This window comes from Aphelocoma coerulescens, chromosome 10, assembly GCF_041296385.1.
Source record: "Aphelocoma coerulescens isolate FSJ_1873_10779 chromosome 10, UR_Acoe_1.0, whole genome shotgun sequence".
Taxonomy (NCBI): domain Eukaryota; kingdom Metazoa; phylum Chordata; class Aves; order Passeriformes; family Corvidae; genus Aphelocoma; species Aphelocoma coerulescens.
Window position 1 is genome coordinate 16,820,032 of NC_091024.1, and position 12,501 is coordinate 16,832,532.

The 12,501-nt window shown below is 37.7% G+C and overlaps 1 protein-coding gene across 7 annotated transcripts in view; it reads left to right on the top strand.

Annotated features, from left to right (window-relative positions):
- TLN2 (talin 2) overlaps positions 1-12,501 on the top strand; it is a 159,430-nt gene that overhangs the window by 11,539 nt on the left and 135,390 nt on the right. The window contains exons 1-2 of one of the 7 annotated variants that reach the window (XM_069025516.1): positions 9,163-9,218; positions 9,332-9,431. The exons of the other annotated variants lie outside the window; for them this stretch is intronic. The gene's annotated coding sequence lies outside the window, so the exon portion shown is untranslated. Of the gene's footprint in view, positions 1-9,162; positions 9,219-9,331; positions 9,432-12,501 lie in introns of those variants that run through there. 7 annotated transcript variants of the gene reach the window in all.

Consider the following 12,501-nt stretch of genomic DNA (forward strand, 5'->3'; position numbering starts at 1 on the left):
CTCAAGTGGGATGCAGATCTTGGTGCAAGTCCCATAGTCTAGAAGTGCAAGTAGTTGATAACAAGGAAGCTGTGTTCAGCAAAAAAGCTCTAGTGATATGTGGAAGACAGAAATCCTGACTAACAGTAACTAAAGAGGGGATTTAGAGAAGACCTTGTGCAGTTTCAGCATCTGTTTGCTATGTGCTTTGTCAAACAATACTTCTCTATCATGCAAGACTTTAAATAACCTGTTCCACACGCAGTGGCCAGTGGCTGGTATCTCACTGAAAGGTAATAAGGACTGAGTGTGCTCAAGGTTCTTTAACATAGGTGTTATACTGCAAATGAATAATAGAGTGCTGTATCTTCCTAGTGGAATGAATAAGGAGCTAAAGCCCTTGAAGCAAGTATTTATTTTAGAAGAGTTTGATTCTTTGAGCTGGAGGAAATAACTTGGTATGTTTAACTGTTCTGAAATTCTATGGCATTAAGTCTGCAGGGTGCTGCAACCTAATTTCAGTTTGTTTATACTGGTGGTTTCTAAATGTCTGTTCTTGGCTTATTTGGTGGCAAGTCTTACAATAGGTGTTTCCTGCAACTGAACAAAGGAGCAGTGTAGAGTATTTGAGAGAAAATAATGTAGGCAAAAGACAGTGCTTATCAGGTAGTTGAGAAAAGGTACTTCCCAATAACTCAGCTTTGAAATCCTTGAACTGGAAAAAAAAAAAGCTTATTTTCTCACATGTGCTCTCCTTTTCCCATGCACACTCTGTCCTGCTTTAGTGTCTGCTGTTCAATCATTCCAAATACATAGGGAACTTAGATTTAGTCCTACACAAAGCAGTCCGTAGGCAGGAAGAGGTTTACCCACTTCTACATCTCTTTGAGTTGTGTGTTAGTGTTGAATAACTTCTCATATTGAACCAGGTGATTTCATTTTCTGAGCTGTTGTTCCAGATTCTTGTCCTGCTGAGATACCTATGTGACTTTGTTTTCTAAGGTGCTGTTAACAGACATCCAAGCTGGAAATGCAAAATTGAGCTAGTAATAGATTAGGTCTCCATGGTGACCATGGGATCCTGGAAACTAAGGACTAGGTTACTCCTAGGCCCTGTGGGTTTAGGCTTAAAATGGCAAAAAGTGTTTCTTCAGGCAGTATAGAAAGCTATATACAATATAGAACATAAACCCCAGGTTTGTAATTACAAGAGAAAGACACTGTGGTAGTATTCAAATAAAAAAACAATAGGAAACCTTTGAGGAGGTTTACAGAGATGAATTACACTTTACAAATTACTTCAAAAGAATCTTATAAATAGTACTCTGGGCTGCCTTCATAAGGTGTCAAAAGAATAACCTTGCTGTATGATAGTTACTCTACACTTGAAGACAGTGTAAGTTATTAATGAGATGGTGAAATTGTGCTTTCTGTTGCATATACTTGATATCTTCTAATCTATTGAACACAAATTTCCAGTTAGTTATACACAGGCATGAGTCAAAGTCATTAAAGCACTAATGAAATCTGAGGATGAGAAGGAACAGCTCTGAGGGAGTGTGTCAGTAAAATGAGCACATATATGATGTGTCACATCTGTCTAAATGAGTATCAATACAGCCTGTGGCTTTGGCAGCTGGTTACTTATTATAATTCAACTGTCACATCAAAATAAATTCACTTATCTAGTGCTGATGGTCAGAAAGAATAAATATACATTTATTTTGAAGAGTGGAAATAATATAACTTCAAGATTGTTTGTTTGACTTTGCAAGGATAAATAAAGAGACCCAGGAGTACGTGGTGTTGATTTTGAGTGCTTTAGCATAGTTAGTGTGAGTTGGAGACAAGGACCAGTCTTTGTGCTTCAGCTGACAAAGTGTCTAGACATTGAATTGAAATCTGAACTATTTTTGTAGCATTCTCTTACACAGAATGATGGTGTTACATACCCAGTATCAATAAATTACTGGCATCTATTTTTTGCTTCTGCATTCTCTTTTGGAGAAAAATGGTTTTGATAGTTGAAGGCAATGTTTTCCTGTCATCTGATACTTTCCCATGACATGGAGCCCCTCTGTGGCTTTTGGCTGTCAGAGCTGGGTAGCCATATGGGCTGTGGGTATGCGTGTTACAGCAGTAGGCCTCCACTTCAGCCACAAACAGTGCAATTTACAGAGAGCGCCTGAGGGAACAGTTTTTTCCTTGTATTGCATATGCAGGCTTGGCTGAACTATTGGGATTTTACCCTTCTCAGAAGCATTACAGGCATGTAATTGTTCTGTCAAAGGTAAAGGCAGAAACCTCGATGGGCAAGGGGAAAGTAACTTCGTGTGTCGCAGCAAACTGAGTTCCTGAAATGTCAGGTTTGGATTTGAAAATCTAATTTGAAATACTGACTTTGAAGGCATATTCTGACCTACAGCTTGAGTTCAAAGCTTTATTAAATTTGCAGCCCTCTACCCTTTCTTTCTCATGCCATTCTCCAATAATGTTTCATATACTCACTGAGCATGATGGAAATAACAAATCTGAATTGCTGTGTTCTGATACTTGAGAAACTCAGGGATTGGATTGTGCACACCAGTATTAATATTGTGAAAAGTCTTTTCTTAATTTGCAAAGGTATATATTTTTTCACAGAAGAAAGCCTAATCTATTCAAATTGTTGCATTATTAAAAATAAAAGCCAAAAGACTAGCAGCAATTCAGGAAAAGTTAAAAATGTTCCAGTTCCCCAGGGATATATTTCTCTTTTTGTATTCAGTGTTATAACTGACCCCATCTTGCAGTGACATGTAACTTTATTCCAGCTTCCTAAGTATTGACAACACTTTGGCTTGAAGAACTTGTGAATAAGTTTCTAGATTGTGGCTTGCTCTCTACTTATACCTTATTTAGGATTTTATAAGTTGTAAATCTGGTTAAAATTAAAACTACGATGAACTGTTAAGTGTATGATTTTAAGTTACTTGTTTGTTTGTAATGGCCAGATAGAGAAAGTGGAAAGATTTTGCTCAGCCATTTGCACCTGTAATGTGAGCAGCCCGTTTTGATGTGCTGTAAGTATTATGTATTCTTAAAGTAAAAATGGATCCATTCTCAGTTATATTCTGTTACTCTTTATCCTAAAACTTAAAACTAAGCTTCTTCAGTCTTGGTATTGGATTTGGTTCTTAAATTTGTGCTGCCTCACACCTCCCCTCCCCCCCACCCTCCCCAACCCTACAGCTTTTTGGGCGTTTTTTTCCCCAAACTGCTCCTGTGGTAAGCATTACTGAAATACTTGCTAGCTGCATATTGGTGTACAGCCTGTGACAATAAAGGGGTCATTCCTTGGAAGGTGAGTGCCTGCCTGCATAGCAAACCCTCATTGTTCTACACAATGCTAGAATTAGTATCCCATCTTTTTATTTTGTAAAGAGATAATCCTATTTTATTAAAATTAAGACTTTGGAAAAAATGTGTCTCTCTAGCAAGGTTTGTGTTTCAACACGGGATGAATACCATAAAAATAATTTCCTGTGTCGAGCTACCACTTGCCCTCTGTAAGAAACAGTTCTTTGTTTGAAGGTTGTCAGATTACAGGACAGACACTTGCTTTCCTTTGGTTCCTCCTCAGCTGCTCTCAATAGGGAACATCTTTTCCAGTTGCCTGCTACTAACACTAAAGAGAACCCTTGTTTTTAAGTGTTCAGCAACAAATATCTGAGTCCAACTCTTGCAAGGAATGCTCATTACCAAGTTATTCCAGCATCACAAAGCACATCATCCATATTGACCAATTGTCATTAATACTGTTTTCCTCTCAGATTGTCTGTTGTGTGGGAGAATAGGGATCTTATTCATGGATTGATATTTATTGAATCTTGTGTAAATACTGCTGTCACAGCACATTAAGGGGTGGGATTCAGACATGCAGCAGTTGTTTGCAAACAAGTGAGGAATCTGTCCTTGCTCTGGGTGTGACATGCGATGTGTGGTCGTGCACATGGGAAATGCTGGCAAGCTGGAGGTGCTGATGTTGGGGGACTTGTCTTCTTTTTCTCAAATACAGTTTTTGAAAGACTTGGGGCATGTTAACTCCACAAAGAGGATGTTAATTTAACTAGTGTCACACTTCCTAGTCCCTTAATATGGGTTCTACTTTTGAGCTATGTTTTAAAGAGAATCTCATCACCAGTTAATATAATTTAATGTGTATTTTGCTGTGGAAACCCTTTTGTTTCATTTCAAGGAAAGTTATATTGATTTGCTGTTAGTAACAGTTTGACAGCTTCTCATCAGGAGTGAAACTTTTGGTACCAAATTTCAAGAACAGAATTCTCATCCGTTTTCTGTATTAAGTGCTCTGGCAAAGATGGTTCCAAAGACTGTTTTCTGCTTCAGGTGATCAAAGAGAATGTAGAGCTCTTCACTGATTGTTGTGGTTGTGATGAATTTGTGACCCATCCAACAGTGCAAAAAACTGTTTTACAGTCTCTTGTGTGCAGAAACATCTACAAATGAGCTTCCTGATGGGATTAACTACACTGCTGACCATGCTTCAGTTTTTCCTGAAATTAGTAGCCTAAGTGGACTGTAGTATGATGGAGTTGGGGCAGACTGTAGTTTGATGGAGATGGGGCAGAAAAATATTTGGGCACTGTATTAACAGAAGACTTAGTTGACTTCCAGTGTTCTTCTCCTTAACCTTCAAAATTGAAAGCATTCTTATGTTCATTATTTTAAATTTAAACGAATTAGAGAGTGTTAGGAGAGATTCTGCCTAACAGTGGGACAGAAGTTTTAATCAACTGTGGCTTTGATACTTTTGTTGTGTGAAAGCAAGTAATGATGTATATCAATCTGCGTGCTTCTTTTGGGTTGAGCTATAAGGTAGAAATTCCTTTTGACAGAAGTTGTTTCTGAGGAGTGAAGTCTGCTTGATGGAGCAGACTTGCAGCCAAACCAAATTGTCAAAGGAGCTCAACCAATACAAAATCTATTCTTTCTTTCAGCTGAAAAGCTGTGGAAAAGCTAGTGTTAGTTTTCCTTGTTTATTCCTTATTTCAGTGCCAGGTACTTCCAAGTTCACTGCATGTGGCATTAAAATAGAAGTTATACACAGAGCACCAATGTTGACTTTTATTAATTTGTGTTATAGAAATGGTCAGTGTGTCTTTCTGGCATATGAAGCCTAAGAATATTGTGTTTGGAATACTTGTACCTTTCATTTTTTTCCCTTCCCTGCAGAAAAAGTTGCTGTAAGAACTGGCTGTTAAATTGGAAATGACCTTACTTGCCTTCAGTTATAAATAGCAGTAAAAAGGAAGGGGATTCCCCTGCTGCCAAGCCCCATTCATGGCTTTCTATTTTGGTTAAAGCCATGTCTTACATTGAGTGCACTGTGACTTCCAGCCCTCAGCATGCTGCAACAAATGTACTTGCAATCCAGAAACTATATACTTAAGGTCATGAGCAGGTAAAGTCACTATGGTATGAGTCTTTTTTTTTTTTTTTTTTTTTTTTTTTTTTTTTTTCAGTTAGTGGAGTTAGAGGTGCCACAATGTATGGAAACAGTGTCCATGTGCTGTTTTTTGTGCCTTGTGCATTCCTTTGGGCTCTGTTGAATCATGAGAAGCTGTTAATGGTGAAGCACTACTGTGCCTGAAATTTGAAGAAAAGAAATCTTGTGTATATGACAGCTTGAAAGGGCAACTCTTTTTCTTTATTCATATGGCTTTCTCTTAGAGGGCTATGGTTCTTGTACTGTTAGGGAAGTGAAGCACTTGAAATAAATGGCAAAATAACTTAGTCATGTTTTGATGTGTGTTCTTTCTTTAAGATCACATTTAAACATATTTTTAAAAATCTGTTATATAAAGCATTAATAAAAATACACCCTAATTTAATATTAGAAGTGCTAACTGTTCTCAACCATTTAATTACATATATTGTGTGTCTCACTAGCTGATCAGTTATCTTATTAAAATACAACTTTGGCAAAATGTATGTTGGTACTGGTGTCCAGTTTACACCTCACCTTCAAGCCATACTGTTTATATCTTCAACTTTGCAATTCAGTAAGTGTGAATGTGTTGGGAGGAAGCATTTGATCATTTAAAATGTGATCATAAGATTAGTACTTGATCTTGCAAATAGTGCCACTGGACAGCAGGATTCCTAATTCAAAGGTTTCTGGTGGATTGTATGAAAATGTAACTCCAACAATGCAGAGTAAAAAGCTCTGTATCTGTTAGGTGGATGGCAGGGCAGAATCAGTGATATACCATTATTTTGTACATCCCTATAACCTAGTTATGAAGGGAGAATCAAGGCAGGCTTGGCCTTTGACTTCAAGTGCTAGTGAAACTGATTTGACATAAGTAGTAGTTTTATGTCATTTCCCAAAACAAGACAACAAAACTGTGGGAGAAGGTAGTATTACCTCGTGAAACATCATCTGTCATAGGCTCATGTCAATCCTTTTCCATCCTTTTGCTTATGTCAGACAAACTAAAACCAGATTTGTCTGGTTCAGTTTCCCTGGGATTGACACAAGTAGGTTACAAGTGGTGATTGTACTTTTCATTTGTTGAGATTAAGAAACAGCTACAGTTGTGGGTTTTTTTGGTGCTCAGCAGTGGTCTTCAGTACTTGAAGGAAGCTGCTCAACTTCCTCTGCTTCCCTTTGCAGAGCTATTCCGTTGCAGCCAAGGCCATCGTTTACATGGACCATGCATAAATTGTATATTTCATCATGTATAAAACTAAAGATGATTGTGGAATGTGTGCCCATTAGTAAAGTATCATTCTCTTGACAGAACATTAACTATCTCTTGAGAGAAGAATAATTTTGGGGTAATTTAGAGCATCCAATTTAGAAGTAACCACTATCAGCTATCTCTTATATTTTTGTTTTTGAAGGAAGCAGCAAAAGACCAAAATATCTATATAAATATCAGTCTGGGAAGATGTATGAAATGTGATTAACTAGCTGAACTACATGGAAATGAAATCAGTTTTGTGTTCTCCATCTGAGATGGCTCTAATGATTTTTGAGTGACCAGCTTATTGATATTCAATACCTTGGCAATGTATTCTTGCTCTGACTACATAACCATTTGAAAGCTGGGTCTGAGCAGTAGTTTTTACTCAACACTGCAAGGACTTCGACATGCACAAACTAAAGCATCTTTTAATTCAACCCAGATGTCATAGAAAAGAATCATAATTCTGCACTGTTTACAGCCAGCTGCTGATATTGGACTGAAGATTGACTACAAGTCCTTACTGTTCCCTGGTCTGCAATGGGCACTATATACACAGGAGAAGGCATCTCTGAGTATTCTTTGTGGAATTTTGTAGCATAATACTGCATTCTGTATCTTAACAATACAGAGATTGTAGTTTCCCATTTTGGGAACAGCTAATCTTGTGAAAATTCCTCAAGAGTGCAATGAATTCACCCAATGCTACAGCAGTGCTGGCTGTGTTGTGTTCTCCAAAGCTCCCATCCAGTGGATTGCTGAAGTCTTACTGTTACAGTGCTGAGAACTCAGAATGCAACCTGGCATTTGATGTTTGAGGTACTATTTCACGAATATCTCTGACAGCAGTACTTAAATAAAGTGAGGTTGCTGGTGACAGCAGGCACAGGATCATTCCAGTAAGGACTTTAGGTAAGACAGTTACCTAAGAATAGGTTACAGTGTAGGTGTGTTTTGAATCCCCAATTATTTCTGGCATGGTTCAGTTCAGTTTTCTTAAATAAAATTAGCATTGCCCATATCTGTAAACTCTTGAGATTAAATCACTTAAAATAACTTGTATGTGTTTATGAAATACTTCTTTCTACTGAGCCTTAAAACTGAAGGAAAGCTATTGATACACTTAATTTTCTTCAAATCAAAGGGAAAAAAGCTAATATTTTACATTACTTTATGTTTTGTGTGTTACCCTCAGTAGGTGTAGAACAGGGAATTTTTATTCCCCTCTGCATTTGAAAGGCAGGAGGGCAGGTGCTCATGCAGGGAATATCTGATGTCTTTTGAAATGTGCAGCTCTATTGCCTAGAAGAGCAACAGTGCTAAAGTAATGGCAGTGACGGCTGCTGTAGTTTCAAGACCAACAAATGACTTCATTTCCTAGGTAATTATTTTTTGTGAAAAGTTAAGCACTTGTAAATTAATGCTTGGAACCTCTAACAACATATTGTAGTGGCATGTTCATTACTGAGGTTGGGAGTAATGAAACCAGTCAGGGGTAGAGGCTATTCTGTGTATTTTCTGTATCTGCATGCATATGTAGGGTTGCTTTTGTGTTTGCGTCACTGGATAACACCATCAGCAGCTGCTAAGTTCTGTTTAAACATTGTAATTCTTTTAACTTTGTGAGCATGTTGAAAGTTTCAAGGGCTAGTATTAAATAAGAAAGATTTGTTATACTTTCATAGTGTGAATTTTAATGATTTGAAAGGGAGATGAAGTCCATGAAGAAGCACTGTAGCTGTAGCAGGTGCATTTCTTCTCAAATTAACATTTTAGCACCAATGTTCTAACACTCATGTAGACCAAAAATCTTTTTTTTTTTTTATTGCAATGTTTATTCCTTTACTGGCTCTAGTGTAATTTCTTTGCTTAGTTTGCTGTGTGATGTTTAGCCCAAATATGTCAATGCTGAATTGATGAGTTGCATGAGAATAAAATATGGGATTTTTTGACATACGTAAAACTTGGCATTTCTTAAAGGTACTCTGTTATGATTTGGCAAAACTACTGTAGTTTTTGACAGCATGAGACTGTGGCCTTCAGGTTTATAGATGTCAGTGAGGATGAATGACTTTGGCATTTAAAGAGAAAGTGGATTCACAAACAATTAGAAAAGTCACTGCTTGAAATGTCACTAATTGGCTGTGGTGTTTTATCACAGATATCTTGAAAATTGAGATACCTTGTCTACAAACAAGTGTTGGGTGATAGAAATAGTGACACTGCAAATCTTAAGATTATCTATCAAGTGTTATGTTCTTCTCCACACATCTCTAATATGAACTTTCTTGGAAGCATTGATCAAATGCTGCAGGTTTGCCATAGCTCATGTCTGTTTGGACAGCAGTTGCTGCTGTCAGGTCATTCCAGCTCAGTTCTGCAATTTGAGCTGCCCTGGTTTGTTATTAACTTTGCTCTGAGGGACTGAAATGTGGTTGCTTTGCTGCCACAAGTCAAATTGTTCGGGTTTTTCTGTTACTGAGCTCGGTGTGTGTGTTATTTTGAAAAGCAGTGTCATAACGTGCTGTTTCTTTCATGAACCTCTTAGCTTAGGTAAAGTATTTAAAGTGTTTTTCTCATTACGTGTTTCCCCACAACAGTACTCTGATGTGAATTAACATTGAAGTCTTGCTTGCTGCTGGACTGTCCTGTAGACCTGTTCCATTATTCAGAGATCCCCAGATTGGCAGGAAGGAACCAGTAAGTACAAGGGTATGGGGGAATATTTTACTGGCATTTTATGCTTTACATACCTCAAAGCCAGGTAGCACCAGTCAGAGTAATATTGTGTGTGCTTTAAGAAACCTGGCAAAACAAGTGGCCAGTGCCAGCATTTATTTTATATTTAGCCTTTAGTGGTTAGTATATGCAGCTGATCAGTAATCAGAGCTTAGGCACTGCTGTCTTAGAGCTGTATTTTACATCTGCATCCCTTAAAGTATTAAATGTAAAAAAGAGCAGAAAATTCTCTTAATGTATCTATCTTCTTTAGAGTCTTAACATCTTAGGGAAAATATGTGACTGCATAACCTACAAAATTATATCAGCAGGAGGAGGAACACAATAAAGCATTCAGAATAACTGAGTATGATCAGATTTAATTTGACAGTCTGCAGTTTGCTACGAGGAGCTTTTGTCTTTGACAGGACAGCATGTATATGTGTTGTTTCACCTCATCTCAGTGTTCTTGGCATGTGAATTATTCACATGTTGGTTGTATACTGGTACATGGTAAATACATAGAAAGATTTATGTTGTAGTATATTTTTTTACAGTTGCTTAGTTTGGAAACAAGTCTTGTCATCCGAGCAGCATTCTTTCTAAATGCACAGGGAGTGTCTTGTTAGGTGGCATTTTTGTTGAGAGACTGTTATTTCTGCCCAGATGTCTGAGCTGGCTTCAGGAACTGAAGCACAGTAGCTGTAGCAGCTGACTTGATTTCCTTGCTGATCTTATGCTTAGTGAGTTCTGTTGCCTTTTTCTTTTCTGGTTCTCCTCTTGGCCACCTCTATAGCTGGAGCTTTAGCAGGTGTGCTAAAAGGCCTTTCTGGTTTAGGCACTTGCAAACTTGTAATCACCAATGTGTGTTTTCTGTGAGGAACAGCTGAATATCACTCCACCTCTTATTTCAGACCACTGAGACTGGGTCCCTAATCAGCAGCCTTTGGGTGCCTTTGCTGCTTTGTGCTTTGTTTTGCTGTTGCAAAGTTGTGGGTAAGACTAGGAATATCATACTTGAACAACTACTCTGGAGGAAATGGTATAATCTGCAGAGGAACGGAAAATGAAGAGAATGGTTACTGAAATAAGCGTTACAGCAAAAACAATGAAAAAGAAAAAAGTTTGGGGGTTTTTTGGAGCCATTCATTAGGCTCTCCTTACTGAGAGTGCTGTAATATACACTGCATAGTATTCCAAACATCTGTCATGCTGCAATAACTGGGTTCTAGAGAAACACCTGAAATAAAACTGGTTTTGTTGCCAGCATTTCAAACTGTCATAGTTCAGAAATGGGAAATACTAGATTATTTTATCATCGCCTCAATTTACTATGAGAGGAGGCAGAAACATGGAAACACTTCAGTCAAAATGTGATTCAAATGTGATGGGAAACTGCACATCTCCCTTTGAGAGAATCTATTGATGTCTTCATCAGTTATCTTGCTCTGAAAATGAAGGTTTCGTCATCATGTGACAAGCATTTTGACTTTTTGATTTGTTTTGGTTTTTTTTTTCTTTTTTAATGAAGAGTGGCATGGTAACTTAGCTTCCCCAGTGTTCTGTTTGAGGCCATTTTTGGGTACAAGAACATTCAAGTGTAAATAAAATTCATTTTCTTCTCCCACTGCCATTCCTGTCTTCACTTGCATGACTTTCTTCTGTCAATACAATTGATTCTCAGTATCAGTTGTATTTAATTGTCTGAATACTAACTTGAGTTTGATACTGACTTGATTTTGAAGTGCAAACACTCAGACTTATCTGGACTTTCCACTCCTGAAGATTGCATCAGCTGCTTACTGCCCTGCTGATACTTATCTCATATTTGGGCTGCTTGTACGTACATACATCAATGCTCACACAGCTATTGCAAAGAAGTTTTGCCTCTTCCATTCCAGATTTGAAAACATTGAAGAAAAAAAACCTCTTGTACTTGCTTTGTTTTCTTTCCTTATCTCACTGTGTATGTATGTAGAATAACTCTTAAAAGCTCCTAGGTTAATTTATTTAAATAGGCTTAATTATATGCTAGCTTTTAAGGAGGAGGAAAGAGTAATAAAATGGCCTCTCCTACAGAGGGGGAAATGTTCAGCCTGACATACCCAAAAGTAGCCAATCTCCACTACACTGTTAGTCCAACAATAAAGTTACTGTTCAGGCAGAGCTTCCCAACTTATTTGGCTTTTTGGCTTGCCAGGGCTGATCTTAGGCAACACTGAAGTTGCAACCAAAACATTCTTTGTTATAGGTAAGGCTGGTGCTGTGTCACCAACCCCACATTGTTGCACAAGTGTCCTTGACTTCTGTTCAGATTGAGTTCCAGGAAGTTTGCCAGTATGTTGTTGTTAGCTTCTTCAAAAACCTACTATAGCCTCAGGTTATGTATTTGTGTCCTGCTGCCAAGCACAGTTTGTTGCAAATAGGGTTGGTGACTGGATGGTATGACTGCAAAATGTGCAACTTTTGGTTTAATATTTTTGTGCTGATGGGGCCCATAGTTCAAAGATGATTCTAAAGGTTCTTTTTGTAAGAAAGAACTGCTCACAAAATAACGTAGTCTAAGATGCAGAGCCAGTTTAAACAGCATAATAAAGAAGACTTCAATACTATGAGTTTTACAAAGTTGTGTCAGTTCATATTTGAGGAAATGTAAAGCTTGTAAGAAGATGGTGCTGACTGTAAAGCTAAAGGGGTGTTCCTTTGCCTTTTCTGGCAGTAGGGAAAGACCCCTTGGAATAGGCCTTGAAATATTTGTCCTGAAGTTACAGCTAAGGCATTATTCTTGTTTTAGTTTTAAAAAAGTTACAGTTAAATCATGTATAAAGTGGTGTGCATTTTAACTAAACTCTTTGCACACTGGTTCACATTCTCTGAACCTTCTAGAAAGTAGGAGGGCCTTTTGCACCTGTTCACATTTTAGCAGAAGTCTTATTCCTATTCCTGTTAACTCTGTTACTTCAGAGTTGCCTATCTCTCTGCTTTTTCTCCCTTAGATTTTTTGTGCATTGTTCTTAAAGGAAAACAATCCATTTTATGAGACTTGGAAAAT